Here is a 23,365-nt window from a genome sequence, read left to right as displayed (position 1 = left end):
ACGACTTCCAATGAAAATGTTCATTATGCCGAAATTTCTATTGACATAACGTCAAGACTTTTCGGCCAATTCGAATATGTCCAATAGGAGCATCTTCAGAGACTTCTAGACGTCCAAATAACGCGATTTTTTCAATGTCTATGCTATCATTGCTGTAGCGTAAAGATCACTTGTGAATATATACAGCTATAATGTGACTCGTCGATATGTGATCTTCTGATGACCCAAATCTTCAATGCTTTTTGTTAATTCTGTTACCTCGCAAACCTTTTGATCTGGAGATCTCCGTTGCGTTAATTCACAACGGAGGTGGAAAAGCAAGTTCAAAGCTAATATTGACCCAGCTTTGTCAGCCCGCAGGATGCCTTCAACTAAAATATGATCAATGTTAATGGAAATATCCATTCTGTTTTGTTATTTCGAAGCAAAAAAACATAGCTTTAATCATGGACAGTTACAGGTTTTATAATTCGTCTAAATTTTCAATAGAATGTGTTAAATAAACAGCATGTTTAAGTTTGCTCGAGCTTCTATAGAAACTAGGACCCTTCTTCAAGCATTGGCCCACCCATATCATAGGTTTCCCTAGGAACCAAAAACAGAACATTTTCTGTTTTTGGTTCCTAGGTCCTCGTACGAGGTGAAGCTTGATAATTTCGGAAGTTTTTTGGGATAGGTCATCCGTAGCATAGAACAAATGGAACGTGCGAACCCCGAGAAAGAACTGAAATAGTGCGATAATCAGCTGGACATTGACGATAGAATGTTTGCCCCCATCGCGAACATTTGGGAGGTCACCTTAGGAATATGGCCGAAATGTTTTAGCAATAATATGTATGCGCCAAATATAAACTTCTGTTATGAGGCTGGTGGATAGTGTACATATTATTGTGAGTCCTCTCTGCTAGTCGCAGATGTTCAACGTTTGCCAGCCTATTATTGCTTTATTGAAAACAAACATATGCAATTGGCTTGTCCGAAGGACAAAAACGGCTCCCTGTATATCCAAGATCTGCCTTTATAAGAATAACACACGTTGTTACGTCAGGAGCATTTGAATGATATAACTGACGGTTGGGTTTGATCATGCCGAGACCATTACCCATTAATTCTTAATTTTTTTCTTAAATTCTACTCTGAATCTAGAACAATGATACGTGCCCGGCGGCTACACGTAAGATTAAATTGATAAAGATTAGAAAAAAAAAAAGTCTATGTTGTTATCACTTGCCTTCAGCTGCTCCAGGTGCTGAAATCTGAGGTTTCAAACTCGATGCATCAGTTGCCTAACTTTCTGGTGTTAGCTCCATCTACATACACCCTTAGACCTATTTCTTGTTACAGCAAAGCCCAACATAATTAATAAGCGTTCGTGAAGCTCGTGAACACTATCGACGAAGTATCGGTAGCACGGATCACTGATGCATCGTCGGTTGACCGAAATGAAGCATCGCACTCCTCAATGCCTGGAGCATCGAGGATACATAAATTACAAGGATAAACAAGCAAGATTCAACACACGGCTCAGTAACGGACGACGTTTAAGTAGAAGCAAGTCAAGCGTATATAAATTTATCTTGTGCACAATTACTCATATTAAGCACACATGTTTTTTTTTTTTTGTTTATAGAATTTTATTATCTAGATATAACGACGGTCATGCGCTTCAACCAAATCTGGTACGAATCTGGTAGCGCTAAAATATGGGAGAAAATAGCGTGTTAGCATAACAATTTCTGCTAGCTGAAGAAACATTCTGACTATAATCTCTATATGTATTTAAAGTGCGTTTTTAATGTACATACGGATACCAGCTTGTTGATCTTAGTTCTAGAAAACCCAGATGAAAAACACATAGCATTTTCACATGGAAAAGTAGGTGTAGTGTTAGCCGTGGAGCAAATAAATAAATAACATATGTATAATAATTAATTTCGCGTAAAATGTATTTGTAAATAATGTAAAATGTAAATATTATAATTACAGCTACCGCAAATCATAACAGTCACTTGCAGCAACATTATTTACATATTCTAATTAATGGCTTTATATATACATAGGAGAAAAAGTACAGGGATCAAACTGTGCGCTCGGTTTCACAACGATATGTTTGCAGTATTTCGAAAATAACCCGCTTGACAGTACTAGCAGGCCACCTTGGCAGATAAACAACCCCCTCGAAGTCAGCCAGGCGCTTCTGAGGTGAAATGATTGTTGTCGGATACTAAGCTGTCTTCGATAAAGCCCTGTGGGCCATATGGCGGCAATGTTTAACAGTCGGATACAAGCCTTTCTTTCCCTCCAAGAGACATCAGCAGAAAATGTAGCCGTGTGAAGCAAAACAGCCGAAAAAAAGGCGAAATGGTAAAAGGTACAGATGAACCTAGAGAAGGTCCCGATTCATGCTGAGCGAAAGTTTATCACGCTGAGGAGTGGTAGGACACGCAAACTGGATGCTTAAGATCTTACAGGTCAATTTAGGCTGCTATTGAGGGGCGCACGACATGCTCAACCCAGCGGTCCGGACGCTAGATATTCACCTCTGCCTGCTTAGTGAGCCACACATGTCACCGAGTACTTCGACTGTTGAACGCAAATGGCATCGCCCACATGGCGCTGAGACTACTTAGATCAATACAGACGAGGCGTCGTCAATGGTATTGAGATTCTACTAGTCGAGAAATAAGAGATTTCGAGCACGCTCTGGAGCAGAATGGCAAGAAGGTTATCCTCGCTAGCGAACATTATTTACGAGAATAGCCTGTAGAACAGAAGCAGGTTGTCACAATGCTGTATTGCAGAAGTGGCAAAAACCATACGTTCAGGATGCATGCTAAGCTTGGCCAGGGACATCGATACTCACCCTAATTCCGAGTATCGCCACATGGTCTGACTGGCCAAAAGAAACAAATCAACTATCACGAAACCCAAGTCCTGATAGACCACGGCCAGGTTCAGGTATATATGATGAAAACTAGCCAAACCTAGATGGCTATGCGTGCATAGAGAAGACTACGGGCTTACGCATCACAGGGCCCACACCGCAACGGCCAAGCAAATCATGAAAAGCGTGGTCAAAATAAGAGAAGTTATGGGTTCCTAGCTCGAGCTTTTTTGGCGGCGTCGTCGTGCGAAAAAGAAGTGGAGTTGAATTGTGAAAGACAACGACAGGTTAAAGGATCCCATGCGGATTCTAGGGTAGGAAGGACGCAGACAGTACCCTGTTCAGCTCTAGATTTTAAACTTTCTGGGCCTTATAGGGGTTATTCCCAACGATCGCAGTTAGTAGGTAACACACAGATTTCTCATGCTTTCTCATGCAAGTTAGTGCGCAACTACTGAATATCCAAACAGTAAGATTTGGGCTCCCATTGAACGCTATTCATCGATTTTATCAAGACGTACTCTAAAAAAGTAGAAAAAAGGTAAAGTCCCACTAAGGGAGGGCGGGTACAACGCTTTGAGTATTTTGATAATGTTAAATTGACTCAGATAGATATATAACCTTGCATTGAAGTGTCTTGATTAATTTCATTAAGTAATGTGACGAGATTAGACTCTTATTGTCAGTTCACAGGTGCGATGGTGTGCTTCTTACCGGCAGTATAAATTTAAAGCTTGATTATATATACTGAAAAGAAGTTAGCTGGATAAGGCTGAAGTTGATGAGAACCACCTACCCATATGAAACTGTAGGAGGCCCATAGCTTATTTCTGCTTCTCGATGCGCCTGTGGATCAATAGAGCTTTAACTTTGAATAGCAATAGAATTGGGAGTACCGACGGATCACTTAGGACGAATTAAAGAAAACAGAGAATTTTCGATTCATTATGAAAAGCTCTATCTACGGTCATTATCGAATAATCTGAAAGTAGTATATTTCTTATGTACTAATTATATTGAAATAATCGAGTGCTCATTGTCAATGTCATATAATAACGTGTAACATAATAATATAATACGATGTTATTATCAATTCCTTTCCTCTATATTGTGTATAATTGAGCAGCACATACGTAAAAATCATCATTTATTTACTCACATCAAAAAAATATGTATGCACTATACATAAATTGGCATCTAGGCATGTTTTTTTCTGACACGTAAAAGAGACGATAGACGCATTATGCAATTCAACGCAGGGTACGGCCAGGAAGTTTTTATCCATTCTTCGACTTAACAACACCCGGTACAGCATCAAATTTTATTCCAATAGATGCTGCTTGAATTTTCGAGCTATACTTTTTACACTCAATTGGTGCGTCCAAGAAAAAAACAAGTGATCGTAAATGTTATGTCCTTGTCATAGTGGTGTCCTTAAAGGCAAAACAAACGGCCCACGTTCGAGAGAGGCGGCCCACACTTTGTGTGATGCTAAAGTGCCAGGCGTTTGAAGCAATGCTTAGTCTACACAATACCGATCTGAAAACTTTATTTCCGGAAAATGATAAGCGACAATAAACAACCTATAGTAAAAGATTTACAAAAAAAAAGAAGGTCTAGAGGACATAGTCACAGTGTAGATCAGTTATGCAATGCTGTCTCGAAATACGTTTAGATTAGCCACATACTGTCTTAGCCATCGAAGTAGCTATCGATTTTCTTCGATACTTTTAGCTTAGTCATGAAAAAATATTATAGGCCGCTGTCGAATTCATTCGTCAGTCAAAAAAACAGCCAAAAATAATTTGTGGCCAAAAGTTATATTTCTTTAGGAACTCTACTACAGTATAAAATAGGGAAGAACCGTTTCGGATCTGAAGCTTAACGTGCGTGTAAAGATGGCGACGGACTATATAAATGTATTGCAACTTATTTTCTATAAATTCTAATGAATGTAGGATCTGCAAATATAGAGAGTGGACAAAATTACTGTGCGAAGACTCTATGCGAATTAACGTAATCAAGCGTACAAAATTCATAACGGCCTGACGATGTATAAGTTATTTTTTTTTCTTTCGAGTGAGATAAAGTATTGTTCTAAAATATTCCAAAAGCAATTATTGCTTTCTTCGAGGTCATTGAGCTGTGCGTGCGCGCTTCGTGGGTAAGTGACACTGGGGCGGCACCGCTAACTTGAAAAGATCTGAAAAACTAAATCTTATTTGAATGAATTTGCACTGGAACACCAGAGTAGTAATGAAGAGAAGAAGAAAGTTAGATTTTTTTACGTATGGCAGGCACACTTCTGAATTGCCTAATATTTTTCATCAGATGGCGTCGTAAAAAAGCGGTAGAAACGCCTTTTTTTGTGCGCTAGTAATTCGAAATAGAACGGTAGAGAGAGAGAGAGTTAATATTATAGTTAATCATCCTATATAATATTGTGACCCAAGCAATATTTTTTTTTCGACGAGCTTTGTTTTCTAACTACCCCGATGACAATTTTGCCCGTTATCATCGAAAAAACCGGTTTAAGTGTCTCAGGGGGCTCCGATGAATAGTCCGCTTCCAACGTCCAGTTATCATCCTGTCAACTTGTATCCCACCGTCTAGTCCTTTGGGTAAACAAAATATATATAAATTAATTTATAAAAAGCAAACGCATTAAAAGATAGGCAAGCAATGTAATAAACTGCCTTTTTAGCTCGACTTCTTGTTTCAGCCTCTCGACTTGGAATTACTACAGCTGTTCGTTAAACGAAGTTATGTCTCCTCCTTGTACAATTCAGGCTTTTCTTCAGGGCGGAGTGTTAAAACACCATCATTTTATGATCGATTGCTTGTACAACTAAGCAAACATTGAACGTAAATGTATTTTATTGAAAAAAAAACCTATATGGGATAACGACAAAGGTGAGCACGATGCATGTGAAGACTACCTAATTGATCTGTAACAACAAAGTAGTCTGACATATAGTTGATAATCCCTTTGGCAACTTACCATCGGAGCGGTGACAGAATAATATTCTTAGACAAGAGCCATATAGTTAACGACAAACGACTATAATGTCGTGAAGTTGTGCCAAGCATTACGCGCTAAATAGGCAGCCGAAATGAATATTTGTACGAGCTGTTGTTGATGTACGAGTTGGTCAATGCTGCTATCACAATCGCGAAGGCACACAGATGAATTTATGGCCGCCAAGGTTTACAGTGAACGGTTCGGCTTGAATGCCGATTCGAGTGGGCTATAGGTGATGATACAAATCAAAAAGCCCGTGGTCTGTTCGGGGTGAGAGCGGACATGCTGATCGATCTGACCTACAGGCAAAGAGTGCGTATGCAGGAAACTAGATTGGGGCTAAAGTAGGGAGTAGGCGTGAGGATAGCAAAAGATCTTTTCGATCGATATCCCGTTAGCGGCTCACCTATTGAACAGGGCCGAACCTAGGTCAATGAATGAAACAGACTAAAAAAAACACTTTTCCGTCCATCTGAGCTCAAACGGGCTACACTCGCTATCAGCCTGGATTATACAATGAATTGTTCCGGCACAACGCGAGGTCTGTTTTCACTTGTATTTTTCGTAACTACCGTATGCGAATTATTTTTTCTAATAAACGTCGTGTGTACGACGAATACAGTTCAACTAGAACTATGATTATATCCTACATAGTATGCAAGTAGTTCCTGTTCGCGTGTATTTTTCGAAATGACTGGAAGGGAATTTCTAAAAAAAAAACAAAGCAGCACACGGCCCAACTTTAACAGGGGCGGGCACTCCAACTTTGGATGCTGTCGAAAACGAACAGGCTGTGGAATCAATGTACCGCAAAACTCACCTAGGCTCAGGCATTTAAACGTTGGTCCTGAACGCCTAATGTTAAAGACCCCAAAGCGACGAGTGCGTCGTAACGTCCATACAGAATAACACAACAAACACCTTCAATAATGATGCAAACGCTTATTATAAAAATCTATTGTATATCCAAAATGCTTTGCTTGCAAAAGAGCGTTACTTTATTGTCAATGTGTTCGTTACCAGAACCAAGATTCTCACCCAATCCCTTCTTTTTAGCAAAAAATCATCCAAGTCAAAATAAATCGTTGACGAGTTTTAATTCTGTACAAGCTATCGAAATCATTATTAAATGGTAAGGGGACATATCACTAATGATAAGCCTGACCCAGGCTGTCTGAGCTTATCCCTAATGTAATGTGGGTGTAGTAAAACACGCACTTAACCCATTCTTCCGCTGCATAAATGAAACAATTTAGATTTAGGGTGGAGTCCGCATAGGAAAGACTTACGAGGGAAGCATCTGTGAAGATGGTGTCTAAATCGCAGACACACTCTCCTATATATATATATATATATATTTTGAGATAGCCGAGATTTTGTGGTTGACGACTTGCTTTTCCTAATACCGCATGGTGCATTCAGTGCCGTTGGTAGTGATTCCCTAGAAAACACTAAAGTCAGAAGTTTTGTAGCACAGACCGTGCAGGTATTTGTTACGCTCCAAAAAGACAATTTCGTTAAAAATTACATGAACCCACCGGCTCATAATTTCTTGATTTTGGCACATATTAGTATAAGCAGAAGGTAAAGCGTACTTCAATGAAACGTCGCACAAATTTATGGAAGAGGTACCACAGTGCGTCTGCCTGCTAACCGCAAAAATAGGGAAGCGGTGCAGCCTACAGACATTTTGATCTTTCGGTAAAAATCATAGCAATGGGAAAGGCGAGAAATAGAATAACCTTTCTACTGCTTGTACTGAAACCTACCCCCGGGGGAGGAGGGGGAGGGGGAGAGGGAAAGAGACAGCTGAGGGAATTTCTTTGAAGGTAGCGCATTACCAGCATGCTGTTCATTGGCGTATGGGTTTGAAATCGACTAGAATGAGTTTGCTCGCTTACGCGTACTCTACAATTGATAAAGGCTGGAGTGGACAAAACGTATATGGTTTGGTAGAAGTATTTTTCGTAATCCTTCTACCTGAAGGATGGAATATGTGATGCTAGATGAAGAAAGTAACATTAGAATAGAGTAATGTTTGGTCTAATCGTATAAAGCTGGGCCGTTATCTATTCCCGGGGGGACTGCATTGAAAAGTTGGGTAAGCCATCAGTTAAGACTCGCACCTTGGTCATCTGTATTTTAATCTTCCGAAAGGCTTCTCGATTATTTTTAGTGATTTTGCGTCTTTGGTAACAACTTTGTATAGGAATATCATGTTGCTAACATTTCTCTATTAACTTCCTGTGCAAAATTCGCCCTTTTAAAGGATGCCTGCAGAGAAGTACTCTAAAAATTTACTAGTCAGGCGAAACGGATCGCAGACATCGTGTTCCGACAACAAAAGTAGAAGAAGATCTTCAAATGCTTGGTAGCCATACACACATCCTCGAACTACTTAAAAAAGTACGGCAGGACCACTCCTTTGTATGGCCTAAATTGGATATGTAAAAAAAATGGCACTATTTATTTGATATTATTAATCTACTTTTACGAGTAAACAAGACATTCGTGCACCGTTGTATCCGGATTTCTCCTCACTAATAGCACCGTTTACCAGTCCGGCCTCGACGCAGTTCGTGTTAATGTTACGAACCGCCTCAAACCCAAACGGCGCTCGAAGGTCTTCGGCCATTTTAGACTCGTTCTTCAATCTTCTAGTAGATCTTGCTTCGGCTTGTAGTGCTGCGTAACGAGCCCGATGAACTGATCTGTTTACTAGGCCTTTCCAACATCACATACGAGCCGACACAGTTGCGCACGCACTTAGCGTACCTATCGCAGGCGAGAGCTGCCGCCAAAGCCCTCATTCGCCATCAGTGGCCCATCGGCGCCAGTGAGAAGTGTGCCTTAAAATTGGCGCCACGCGCGACGAACTACTGGCTCTGACTTCTGTTGTCTACAAATAGTATCCTTCGTTACCATTTGTCGCCGCTTACCTGTACCGTAGCAATAGATCGTAGCGACTACGTACACGGCACAACGGATATAGAACATTCAAACAGATCGGTCTGTACGCTATGCTCATGTCTGTTAAGATACACCGTCACATATATAGGCTCTTCGTACGGACACTTCATACGAATCACCGCTGCTGCTACGGCGGCGGCGGCGTTGCTGCCAGTTACTGCCGTACAGGAGCCCCAGCCACTACAGCGGTCGCGGACGTTGCAGCTGCAATGGCACTGGTGAATATCGCTTGTGGAGACGTTAGCGAGAAAAGGAGGTAGCATCAGTTAGTCCGGCCTGGCTTCATTCGTTAGTGGTGCTACTGCCTTTGCTTGAGCTGCTGCGGCCACCAGCCTTCGTTGCCGGGAACATCTGCGCAGAACTGCTTCTTCGCTTGTCGCAAAAACATCGCCACGATATTGAGACCCAGAGACACGAAAACAACGGTAATACTATTGAGACTACACGGTGCCTGGTAGGCAGGCAGGCAGGCTATGCTAGCGTGATTGGCTGTCGTGTCCGTTCTGTTACCGGCCCGCCTTGTTTGGTTGACGCTATTTCTTGACGATGCGGCATGCGGCTATTTGTGTTTTGGCTTGTTCCTGCTTACGTTGGTACCGATGGCAGCGAAAACAGTATTAGCAAGGGCAATGGTAAAGCTGCTCGTCAACGTGCGATACCGGATGCATCTATTTTGTAGTCTGCCTTATTAACTGATACAATTGTATGGCAACGGGTCATTACGCCAGCTATCGTTTGTCTTGGACAGACTATCTTCTTGTCAAAAAAAACGTTCCCTAAAACCTAAACTGGATAAACTGATATAATCTCGTTTTACACTATAAGCCGAGAATGATAATCATATTAATAATAATTCTGACGTAAGATTTTGTCACATAATAGCTATGTATTGCCCTTGTTCAACTAGCCCGTCGTTGTCAAAGCAAATACAATGCCCCTGAAATAGGCTGATTTGAATTTTAGCCATGGGCGGCCGTGGCCAGACTTGACATGACGAATCATTATGGAATGACAAATCCAAGCGATCATCTTAACTAGCGAATTGTTAGACTGAATATCCATTAATGCAGATCGTATCTAGAAATTTTGTTACGATTTGACACGCAGCCGTTGGGGAACCACAAGCTACCCCAGCACCCCACCAAAATCATGCAGTGTTTTGGTTCTACGAACTATTAATGCCTTATCGTCTATGTGCTCGCCAATCTGGCCCGATTCACGAGTCTTCAATGAGAACAAAACAATCCTGCGCTACATAGTATATATAAATTAAGCATATCAATTTCCAATATATACCCAAGTTTCTCAGTGAAAGTAGCTATTCTGCTAGTCATTTTTATTTAAATCTAAGTTCAGTCTATACTAATGATGCTTTTTTAATAATAATCATGTCTCCGCGATACGGCAGTAAGTAGCCTGCCAAACGCAACAACAAGTAACGGTGCAGGTACGAATGCAGACGTCGACAGCATTGCCTAAAGGCTTGAGTCATAGACATAAAACACGAGAGATACAGAATTTTTTCCCAATAAGTTGATTCATAAATTCTTTTTACTAGTGCTGGCTTCAGCATATTTTCTCCCTTAGCGACTTTAGCCAGTGTCTTCTAACTGAACTACCGGCCCCATTGACACCTTTCTCTCTCCATGATTCTGAGTGGATATTTGTTTTAAAACAGACTCCTGTCCTTCGAAGAAACCCCCTTTTTCGTTCAAGAAGTTGGAAAGGCCGCATGGTCTGTCGACGTTTTTCGACCTGCCCTTCTTTGGGCTTCGTAAACCTCGTCACGTACTTGTCGTACGCAACCTATTGTGTTGCTGGTTTGATTCTGAAGCGCCGAGCTCATACTGGCGTTACTGTGGTGTGTTTTCTTGAGCATTTCAGTTCAGTCAACTGTTTGGCTTATTTTATGGTGAAATCGAAAAGCGTACCTCGTAGGTAAGTCGTACAAGGTAAGGTTCCTTGTGGCCTATTCCCTTTTCGCTTGTTCGAAGTGACAGGAGATTTTCCCATCGTGTCCTCACCTTGTGAGGGTGGGCTGAAACCTGTGCGCATTAACGGGGGGGCAATTGTTGACAGTTTATCCACTTAACATCATCAAATATGTTTTCAGCTTTGATATTGGACCAGCTGTTACAGTTATCTTAACATTCGTTACGCGTCCCTTGATAAAAGCAGAGAGGAACGATTTTGAGTCCGTCTGAAGTCGATTTGGGACTATTGTTTAATAAAAGGAATACACTTTGTCGTTGATAGATTTTAATGTGAACCAACATAATCGACCATTAGGCTTAAGCTAAGGGGATATGATTTAGTTAGGAACCAAGTTCCCAGTGACGGTAGCTCGATAGGCAACCTCTTCTAAAAATACATTTCATATTCCACTGAATCCAAAAATGTGTCTCAAGTTTATATCGGACATTTGCACTTCCTCTGTGATTGTTCTTGACGGCGATCTGTCTAAGCATGACCAGATCTTCCACTCGATAGCATTGGGGGTATGTTGCATTCTACCTCGACGATCGGACTAACCGAATTGTTTTAGCAGAAATGCCCTGATGGTGGTCTCAAAGCCCAAAAGTGGCTTTCGCATTTTGATTCTTCTATTTAAGCACCTAAACGCTACTCTAAGCGAACAGATCCGCAGTCGATGTGGTGCTTATGCTCGCTCGGCCATAGCCTGAATAGTCTCCACTGCTATGAAGAGCGTCGTACTTGCAAGAAGAAATATTCTTCATTCATTGAATGTAGACGAACGCACTGTATTGGTCGAGTTGTTTATTTAATCTTTCTAGTTATCAACACTAAATTGTATTTCGCTAAATCCGCAAGCACGTGACGACCCTTCTCTATTCTAGTAATCAACACACAATGTATAAGCTGTTCTAGCGTATGCACAGTTATATCAGCTGTTTTCAAATTTGGCCTATCACAAAGTGCGAATTCACCCAAGTTTTATTAGCTTAGGCCTTCATTTGATCCTTTTCGTTTTCTATCATACTTTTGTTTAGCGTGCATCTAGAGATACTGCCCTCGGATGTTCCCTTGCGCCTTTTCATAGCCTGCAGTAGAGAAGGTGTCAATTGATTGTTACTATGGTCGTGAACAAATTTAGATATTGTTCGAGCTGTAAACGATCGACAGGCGAATTGTATCGGACAGACCGACCAGATTGCGCATAGCTGGTCTGATCCCGTCATACACGATTTAGCTTGAGTGGCATTATCGTATGACGCACCCCAATTATATAGCCCGTTATATATAGGTTCTTATAGCCCGAAACGTAAACAGTTCGTTCGAATGGAGTTGACGCCAAATGAACGCGCATCCTTTACTGGACAGAGGTCTGTATAGTCAGTGAGATTTTATGCGGCGCAAACAGCGTCGAAGTTGCCTGCTCAAGGTCATGCAAGTGACGAACAGGGTACGTGTCCACACGAGCACCTTGTGCCGAATTGGCCTTCTCATGGCATCTTTGTTTACATACGATTCATCGAGCGGTCGCGCCGGTAAAACATGCTACAACTTCGAACAACGTTCGCAGACGCGGTGTCTGGACTCACCCTCTAAGGCGAACTCGAGACATCGTTTCGCTAATCTCCTAATGCGCGCATATTTTTCGACATGAGACCCGTATCCCTATTCGATCTCTCTCCGCGCTTTCGGCCCTTGCAATCCGTTCGCTATGGGACCAGAGTTCTCTGAGTTGTGGATCTAATTTGCGAGGGACCTTTAACCCCTTCTGTGGACTGCGTGTTTGTATGTTGGCATGACTGCCTAACTGGAGTTTTATTGCCGAAACGACTAAGCCAGTTACCGAAAGTTGCACAGTGTCTATCATGATTTTGCAGAACATCGTTGGGATATCGTATATCAGGTCTACCCAATGTTGCTGCTGATTCAGAGCAAGTTCAACTTGTCTTCGAACGAAAGAAACCTCTTCGGATCTACTTCCTTATTTAATGGCGCGTGCTTCCGATCGATTAATGAAACTCACTCTGTGATGGGATAAAGCACTTTCATTATTTTACCTTGATGAAGTCATCAAGGCCTTCAATGCTAGTATCTTTTATGCTATCAGTTAGTGCTACAAGATTTAAGCAAACACTCAAAACTGGGCAGGCAGATCGACCGAGATGTTCTGATGTAGTGCGATCTGAAATCATTCTCTGGGCGCGACCTATCGGCGAAGTCGTGGAGTTCATGGCTACAGGCGGGGCCGACCCAACGGTTTGCGGCGGACCTTGTTGTGGTACTTCGAGGAAGCGCAACAATCCAGAAAGAAAAGCGCGCTAAATTCGAATCAAGGCAACCACGTGACAACGTAGCGCGGTGTAGTAGTAACAGGTATCGATTATACGGGAAATGTTTTCGCCTTTGGCTGTATCTAGAGTTTGCAATCCGACAGGGAAATGATCGGTTCTTGTATAATTGCTTCTGTCGGAAACGAACGAGTCGATTTGCATTAGAAACTTAAAAGAAAGCGATACATGTTTAATGATGATAAATCCGTGCTACACGTCTATAACAAGTTAATACAGACTAAAGAAAATTCTTTCAGGAAAATTGCGGGGTTTTACTAACGACTACTGAAAGCGACGATAAGCGGATCTCCTTACGGCTCCTATACACAAGACGTCCTGTTCGTCGAGCGGTAGATGCTGGACCAATGATGTCCGTACAGGGTCTTCGAATGGATGGAGAACTCGAACCAGCTCGTAGTTTTGTGCCGGCTCGTGCCCTAACAAAGAGAAAGAAACACGCTCAGTACACAGCCCAACACTGGGTAGCTCGATTTAGGCGTATTTTTTTACGGGATTTCACGGCTGGCCCATTCTATTCAGTTGAACTGAGGTAGAACCCACGTACATCGCCGTCGAGCTGAAAATGAAGCTATTAAAAAATCATTAGTGATTCGCTGAAGACCTCTCGCCGATACAGGGCAATGAGTCTAGAACATTTAACCCTTCTGTGCAGTGGGGCCCTGTATCGCCGATATTCAGGTTGTGACCTCCCAAAGACCTTCTAAAAGGTTCGCATGTGGAGGTCAGTCCGGATCACCGTACTGTCGGCTGATGTTCCTTACAGGAGTTCACGCTACACTCAGGAGATCATCGCCGAGTTCATCGGTAAGACTGTCTGCTGGTTTAAAATGTTGCCCGGAAGCGACTTCTTACTGAACGGCTCACGCACATGTTCACATACGCTCACAGAGAGGGCAGCCTCAGGTTAGGGTACGGTGCAAAAGAATGAATACCAATGGACCCGATCCTCTGCTAAGTTCTTGCTAATTGCTCTAAATAATAGTCTGCTACCGGAGTTCAACCAACGGCACGCATCGATCCGTTCGCTGACCGTCATGGAATTGTATCTCTCGGTCATGCGACAGGCCGCGAAAGTCACTTTTCGTTGCTACATGCATATTATTTAATAATAGCAGTACTGGGAGTAAATCAGTGAATTAGTCTAGGCACTCCGAAGCAAAGTCTTTTCCCCCGCGCAGCCCCCAACGTTCTAAAAAATTCCACGTATGTTTAGACATGCTTTTTTGGCTTCTTTAAAACTGGACAATGTCATCCAGAGCTTATTGATCCGCGATCTGATGACATAAGCCTACCTAATTGTGGCTCTACAGAAAACGCTCCATTGACTTATAATGTATCCTGTTCCAAACGTGGTCACTGTTCGTTGAATACGCCTTTATCGCATTTCAATAGATAGCTTAGCAGATATCTTCTTTCAGCGCCTGTTCTAATTAGACCAATAGGGATTCAGGTTAAACACACGACGGGTTAACCAAGGAGTTACAAAGGTTAAATATTCTCCAATCGACCCCTGATTTCTCGGCATTTTACGAGCGTGATTAGCTATTTGCACGTAACGTGAGTCGAATAGTGCGACTTCAATCAACAGGAAGACTCTGAGGTGGCCTTTCATTGAGCTGGCCTTACCGGTGAGACCTTAACGGTCCAGTTTTTCAAATTTGTTGAAGGGTTAATTGAGTGATCACATGGCAGGAGTTTTATTCGGAACTGACTGGAGCTCTCCTTTGTGCCCATACTTTTGCATTAGTCAGGACTGGCCTCTAAGATTTACGGTGAAATCAAAAACATGTCCATCGATGAAGTCGATTAAATAGAATCATTAATTAACTTAACTTCAATTCGGAAGACGCTACACAAGTTTGCTGCAAATAAAGCTTCGCTAGTGGAATATTCCTCCTGCTGCCATTGTTTCTGATTTACATATTTATGTGGCTAGGCCAGAATGTTCCGAAGCACCTGTGGCTACGACAAACACGATCCAGTCCATGCTCAGATCTGATTTTCGGTCGCCTGAATTAGAAGTTACCCGTCTGCCTAATAAAGGTCGAAACTCGATAGTTGTGCTCGTTTCAGCAGCTTCACGCAATCTGTTTTCATGTATAGATGCTATCTGGGTTTATGGCTTATCACTGAAAAAATGTTTACCCATTAACATATACATATGTCGCGCGCCGTATTCGCTAGAGCATTTATTTTTACTTAAAGCATTTTATGTGTGATCTGTGCATTCAGATAAGACGCCTGTGAATTATTATTCAAGTCATTCTATACTCATTGAAACGTATGGCTTTCTACAGACCCGCTACAGATCCCGTGAGTCAATCGGAGTGAATTGTTGCTGGAACTGTAACCTGTGGCATTCGATTATCTTAGAGAAGCATCAGTAAAACACAATGGCTGGCTAACTCATTAGCTAAAAGCGTCAACCGCGTATCAGTGTGTACGCCAAAAGTAAAATTGGTCTATTTCAGATGAAGGTATCACATTTGCAACAGCGAGAGAACGTCTTCCGCCGTCCCTATTGGCCCGTGCAAGCAGTCAACTTCTGTTTCGTTTTTGTCCCCACAGTCAAAGACATACACAGTGCCTTTCCAAGACAAGAAGCGTCAGGATCCGATAGCCAGCGGTCGGAAAACGGCTGAAGCGTCCAGGTGACGCGTGCAGCCGGCGCGTGTTGGCAGTGGCGCGCGACAGTTGTTAATCATACGTTCGTTTTTAAAGGTGGTGGAAAGATAGATAAACTTGTTCGGCAATGTTCCTTCGATCGTTACATTGTTCCGTAAACTCTTCCCGTCATGCGAATACGCAGTGGGGATTCGCTTTACGCCTGCGTCCCTCCCCCCGCTCCCCCGTGCTTTTGAGGGTTCTTTGCGTGACCAAGCCTTGCGTTGGGAATCATCGATGTCGCCGCATAGACTGTCGGTTAAAAAAGTAACCGCACGAACAAGATGTTTTCTAGTGGAATCATAAGATTCGAAATGTCAGTCGTCCTTAGAGAATGATTAATTTTTGCAAGATAACAAATGAAGTACATACACTAATATTCTTACTGTGTTTTCGTAAAACGTTTATTTTTGTCAAGTATCACCTGTATCCTATATGAAGCACATTATGACGTCAGCATTCCTATACTCCGATGAAAGACATTTTGGTAAGTATCGCCTAAATCATCATTTTGCAGAGCAAGGAAGCGGCAGTCGGATGGATTTAAGTTAGGGACTTCAATTGGCGATCGCTTGTTGGTCGTCTACTGTTTTGGTGTAGTCACAAGTAAACGTTGCGGCTGCAAGCGCCTTCCACTCATACGAGTCCGTTCGGTATAAAATGTGACCTTGAATGGTTCAAAGCAGTTCCCGTTGCTAGTACCTAAGTTCTCAGGCGAAGTAAGTTAAAGAACTGAATACGTTTCATATTCCTCTTTGAACATGAAACGTATTTAGTTTTTTTATGCACCTATCACAAATGAATAGATGTAAAAAAAATCAGGCTAGAAACGCTGAATTGCTGGGTGCCATTGTCTTCCCCAAGGACCGGAACAACAATTCATTTATCCTCATTGGATAATTTCGTCAGCCGCCATTAAACGCATTGCCTGACCTATTCTAAATCGTTCTGCTCAACAGCACTGTCCTAGTTTGTAAAAGGACTCAGTCCTTCAGACCAGTGTCACACTCTCACTGACGCAACAGCTGCCAGTGTATCAATTCAGGCAAACAAGACGTGTATATATCGCAAGTTCTCTGATAAATCCTCACTTGGTCACCTCCGATTGTACTGACGGTTGAGATCCATAGTGACCCATGTAGTGCACATGGGGTCCCCTTGAAGTCATCCGTTAGCTACTACTGTAGGTCGTGGGTAACCTTCGAACCGTCAATAGCAAAGCGATGTCTAAAAGGTTTTAGGGTCACCGGTGATCTGTGACAGTTGACCGACGACTTGGCACGATAATCGACGCGACACTGACAGCCACGTTTCGCAAGACATTCTATTAATCAGTAATGAAAAGTGCTGCACGTAGCAGGACCCCCACTCCACTGAACTGAGACGACGTGTGCAACTGTTAACGACAGCTTCTGACGAACGCATGCTCGTGCCTACCGTTTTGGATCCGTACTAGCCTGCAAGTACCTATCAGATTTAAATTTGCCTATGTTTGCGTTTGTATCCTACCGGTTTCACTTCAGCTGTTACTGGAACAAATGCAAGAATGCCGCAAAACAGGCAGAACGAAAAAAAAAACGTCGCATGTCGCTCGGCCCGGGTGACAGTTGGAATTAACTATTCTCTTGAAGGTTACGGGAATATCTAGAAAAGATGGCAGAAGCTAAATACACTCATGTGATTATGCTTAGAATAATAGGTAGATAGAAGTGTGGTAAAAGACGACGTAGCAATCGATATACATAAACGATCTGCAGACGTCGACTGCACGCAGTAGTCGAAATGAAGATGTTAGCACTTGGATCTTCTCGGAATTTAGGGATCATACACTGACCGGGTTCCCCGAAGGCATTTAATTCAGTTAGGAGGAAACGATCCATATGATACTTATCGTTGCTTTCGTATACCCGCCACGCTCCGCTTGGCTGGAGGTCTAATTTTCGGCTACTACGATATAGAGGGGTGCATTCAAACAAACAGTAAAAAGAAATAACTATGAGATCGGTTATCCGCTAAACGTTTGGTGTGCGTCAATAATCGAACCGGTGCGATCAGACATTTTCCTATAATTTGTAAAAACGCCGTCTGATATTGAATTACGCTCAGGCAAAAATACTTGAAGACATGCAGAAGTGCGGGTGGCATACGTGCTTCACTGACGACAAATGTCATGCCATCGATCGTAAATGTACATACATGAAATATAGTTACGTTACTATACTATGAAATCATCATCTATTCTAATGTCGATTGACGGTGTGCTCTGCCTAAATTCACATATAAAAAAAAACTAATTTTTAAAAAATCTTCCCGTGAGCATTGTTCCATCATCGGTACTTTTCAAAGCGGAAGTTAATACAGGCGCAGACTAAGGATGTCCACAGTTTCTGCTATCGACATACATGCCACTTTCCGCTGGAGGCAAAGGTTCCGGAAGTAGGCCCGGTAGCCTAATATATGCTTTGGACCGAGACCACCTCGTTTTTTGAGTCAAACAGGACTCCTCTGCACTTGCATGTAAATTGTATTTAGGTTATGGAACAAGTACCATTTTTTTTTCTCAGAAATAAGAAAGGTATGCAACTCATATCATTCGTATATTTGGAGTGTCTATTTTAAGTTGAACGTTACAGGGTTACCCAGAGCTTCTCTCGCAGAACATTTCACACGATACATTTCAGTGTTAAATATTAACACAATAAATAAATTTGTATATATGTGATTAGTCTAGCCAGTGTGATTAGTCTTGAAAGCTTTTCGATTGGATACTTACGGCACGAACTAGTTTGACAGTCAGCGAAGATCATTGCGAGGTGCAGTAGGAGGTGGCGTGGGGACTTCGAACCGAAAGATCTTCGCTAGTAATCAGGTTAAGCACATGCAAATTAATACGGTCTCGAACCTGTAAAAAAAACCGAATCATCTGAATGATATACTCATGTTGAACAATGAAACCAGATTTTCTATTACGAAATTCAAGTCACCTCTGTTAAACATAAATGGTGAGTTGTAGATATTCAGAGAACAACGATCCTTCTATTTTCAATGTTTTCGTTCCTTTACGCTGACTTTCCATTCTCAGTAATAATAATAATAATCATCATAATAGTAATAATATAAGGGGAAAACGATGGTACCTAACGAGTATACGTGTCCTATTACGGTCTGTCCTGGGGGGATTTATGAATATAGTTGTGGGCGATTCGCAGCGATCGGTCACTACGTTAACCGAAAGCTATGCGGTGGTAAGTAAGGTGTGGGAAATATCGCCAATGAAGTGTGGGTAAATCTGCTTCCAAAATAATAGACTAACAGCTGAACGTTCACAGCGTGAGTCGTACGCGCACTACATGGATAGTTCAACGGGATTACTCGTCTGATGTCGCTACTATCAACTCTAGTTTTAATAAGATATTGAAAGGCTGACAAATATGGCGGAAAAGCAGCAGCTAAACGTATGACGCTCTAAAAGTTGGCGAACTTAATGTATCCAACTTAATAGGCACTTAACTAATTAACACTGACATAACAGCATGTTATCCTGTCTAAAGTGGATTTCTGGATAATGATCCGGTCAAACAAGGAACAATAATACATTATCACGTTCAAACTAAAGTATACGTGCAGCATAGGAGAGGTGCTGTAAACCATGCCGTTGAGTTCTTTCATAGTTACTATACGTCGATTGGTTACCTATCGGCAGAGAGCCGATTCTCTCACTTCAATATGTGTATCTGCACGTAACTTAAAAAAGTAATCAAGGTAAAAGAATTACGCTAACTTTTTGTCGTCGCATGTACGTAAGAACGTACGCTTTGAACGCCCCCAGCGTAAGCGTTAGCTAAATTACTTGGTACAGAACCCCATAAAATGCTAGGTGTCACTTGTGAGCGCGACTTCTGTTCCAATCAAAAGCAAGGAAGCGAAAGAAGCTGCAGGTTATCGACTTGCTGTCCTTCTTTGAAAACTTCGTTTTTATTTTCGTTCGCACGGTACCTAAAGGAAGAGAGGCGCGTGGGAGGTTTTGAGAGCAACTGCGAAAGGTGCGCGAGGTGACGATTCACGATGCCACTGGGCAATGACAACCATAGGCTACACCGGAACACCGATGATGGAGACTTCGTGCTTTCGTCCTAATTTCGGCTTTGGACGTAATTCTGTCCGTAAAAAAGTCGTGATGCTACACTTACGTCTTATTTGCCCAATGATAGTGGTTCCGACGTGCGAGATAGCGGCATCCGTGGCTTGAGCGTTTGACGCGAGGGGCGGCAATTTGAAGCTTCTTTCAGGTTCTGCCGGATTGCAGCTGGGTCTATTAGATTACGTTAACGAAACAATCCAGTTCTAATGCGGGTGGGTAAAGGGACCGAAGTAGTGACGAGGGGCAGAGGTAGTAAATATAGACGGTGAAGGGTTATGGAGACGGATTTCTATTCATTTATGAAAAACATAGTTAAGGCAAGATCAAGTAGACAGGGAGTTTATTATAGGCTCAGAGATGCAGAACTGTCGGAAACAATGCTTTCTTTATATTTCAGCGGATCGCTTTTACTTTGGCGGCTTGGTAGGTTCATCAAAAACAAACCCTTGATAACTAAAAGTTTGGTGTATCCCCTGCGTGTATGAATAGATTAGAATATTTTTTTAAATTGATTTTTATAGTTTTTCTACATAGAAGCGTTTTGTTGCCTATTATCGATTGACTCTACACACTTATTTAGGGTAGGACGCCGAGCAATACATTTGTGCTATGAGTACACCTAACTTTACGATCCTTCAATTTTAATCCACAACAATAACTTATAATACGAAGGTACGCAAAAATCTATATTACGTATATAGTACATTTCACATTGTGACAAGCATTCGCTGACCATTGCTTCGTTCAGTTACGTGAGCCAACTTCGAACTGAGCTTTTAAGTAGAGACGATAATGCCGGAGAGCTCCCTGAACGATAGAGGACATCAGCGCGATAGTGGATATTGTGCCGCTAGTTGGATGATTAGACTAATCAATTAAGTGGGTGTTGGTGTGGTGAAGACAGGCCTACTTCAGATGGAGACCGAGTACGTGAAAAAATGATGCCATTTGCCCGATTCGACTACGGACCACCGCGATAGCGTCGCCTCCTAGGGAACACCGCCACACATAATAATTACAACGAATGGGTCAGAAAACCGAAATCATTTCTTTGTGTTGGGTTCGGGTGACTCTTCAATCTTCGCCTGACCCAATTGTGCTCGATCGGGCGTACGCGCAAAGAAACAATCTTCAAGAATAAACAAAAGAAATCGCTGCACTTTGCAGTCGACTGTAACTAGCTGGCATCGAACAAAACCATGAATGGCTTGTACGTAATGTCTATAATCAAGCACGAGTTCACGCAGAAGTTTTGAACTTATGGAAGGAAAAAGTAGCTGTAGGTAGTATCGTGCGCACTGAATATGTCAGCCAAGCGCTCCGTAATGGTTAGAGCGGTAGCGCAACAATGTACGTTTAGAATGCACAGGAACACACGGTTTAGAATTATAACAATCCGCTAGAATTAATGCACGTTGATGATTAATGGTCTTTCTACGATGTGTTCAAAATACGATTCGTTAGTTCTGCATTGGGTTCTTTCAACTTATTGAAGTTCTTTCTACTAATACCAAAAGCTTCAACGGTGCTCCATAAACCAATCGGATCTTGCAGACGATTTGTCCTGAGAAACTTCAAATGTGATGACATACAGTCACCATAACCCTTAGCTTTGTCATCAAGCCCATCGCCTCGAATGCGCGAATTTCAGGCGGAGCCTCTTTGACCACAAAGAAGCTATATCTTAACATATAGCTGCCGTAGAAAGAACTCCAGTAACCGCAACTTCTCAAATGTTCGAAGGAAGCTGGCAGAGGGCGTCACTTTTTGAAGAGGACACTTCGACGTTCAATAGAACCACACAACAGGGTGGTCCTGCAGGATACCTTACATGAAATCGATACTTCGCGAGTTTAGACTCGTGTTGAAAGCTAAATCGATCTTTAGAGTCTCGCCGAAAAAGTGATTTCGACATAGGACTGGATGCCTATTTCAGTCCGTTGAAGTGTATTTTTAATAAATTATTGAGTATGTTACCAGTATTATATATATGTATTCCTAGGAATATTGGCAATATATAGACGCGATAAAAACTTCAGACGCGTAACAATCGAGGCGATAGCGCACAACTTTTGTGATCTAGCTGAAAACCTATAAGTTACAAAGTGAAAAGCGTGGTTCGGTTCTTGAAAAACGTGTCTTTTTTTTTTCGATTTCATCGAAGCGTGAACGTTTCGATTTGCCCTAGCTGTGTCCATTAACCCCCAGCACCAATAGTTAGGAAGCAGAAACTAGTTTACTTAATAACTACCAAAGTTATGATACTTAGAAAGTTGTACAAACGGCGGGGACGGATTGAGGTCTTACTTATGATATAAAGCCATATATCGATTTAGATACTATTGTACTACAGAAATCTATTGTAATATTTACGGATTCCGCTATTCAAAAGAGTTCTATCCAAATATAGAAGCTTGTTTATGTTACATATTGAAGGAACGCTTTGCCTGATACACACATAAAAACATGTAATTTATTCATCAGTTAGTGATGTCAGTGATGGAGCTATAGAGACCGGTGATGGCATGATGATACCTGCGGACGCGTTCAGTGACATATTTAATGCATCTTCCTGAGGAAATAGGACTCGATCTGAGGGAACCTATGAGAAGCAACTGTTTTTCATTTTCTCCGAACCGGACATTTGCAAAATGTGAAAAAAGTATTAGTGTATCAACTTCCGAAGCCTAGGGGGTATCTTCCCTCTCAGAATATAATGTACCCCCTAGGCCATTCTGCCTCGACCTATAGAAATTCATGGCCCTAATTAATGGCTGCGTAATCCACGATTAATAGCCGACGGTGCTACATTCTGCAAAAAGTGAAAGCTTCTATGAAATAATCACACCGAAATGAGCAAAAACAACGGTTTACAGTAAATATTCGATTGCCAACTATTAATTAGCCTTCGTTTTTAGCCATATGCATTTTCCAAACGACGGAAAGGAGAATCCGGGCTGGAGTGTTTACACAGCCGGATTGCCGTTGGTCTGAAAATGCGCTCATGACCCATTTGTCAGTGCTCAGCCTAACAGGGACAATGTGCACGTGAGCGTCAATTAAGGGAAAGGCTTCGCTATGAAACCACGTATCAATCTGAAACGAATCGTGCCTTTATAAGATGTATCGTGTATAATAATTAGGTGTTTTGTTATTAACAATTCGTTATTGTACCTTATTAATCGTCGACAATCAGGGTTAGGAGCAACCTGCGCAGGTTCTATATCTTAAAAAGATGTTTTACATTTCCTTTACTCTAATATTGCACATAATGTGTATATACTGTAATGCATGAGAGCACTGATCCATAGCAGTTATATTTTTCGGGACACCTTGGTCAGCTGAAATCGTTGTAACCG

At 42.0% G+C, this 23,365-nt stretch overlaps 1 long non-coding RNA gene across 1 annotated transcript in view; it reads right to left on the bottom strand.

Annotated features, from left to right (window-relative positions):
• Nucleotides 1–1,988: 1,988 nt before the first annotated feature.
• LOC147756263 (uncharacterized) overlaps nt 1,989–23,365 on the bottom strand; it is a 72,932-nt gene continuing 51,555 nt past the window's right edge. Inside the window, exons 3-4 of the long non-coding RNA XR_015325804.1 lie at nt 18,639–18,767; nt 1,989–3,730 (exon numbers count right to left, since the gene is read on the bottom strand). This is a non-coding gene — a long non-coding RNA (uncharacterized LOC147756263). The remainder of the gene's footprint in view (nt 3,731–18,638; nt 18,768–23,365) is intronic.

Source organism: Varroa destructor, unplaced genomic scaffold (assembly GCF_002443255.2).
Source record: "Varroa destructor unplaced genomic scaffold, Vdes_3.0 BEIS01000004.1, whole genome shotgun sequence".
NCBI lineage: Eukaryota > Metazoa > Arthropoda > Arachnida > Mesostigmata > Varroidae > Varroa > Varroa destructor.
Note: the sequence above shows the minus strand (reverse complement) of the source record. Positions and strands in the feature narration are given on the sequence as shown.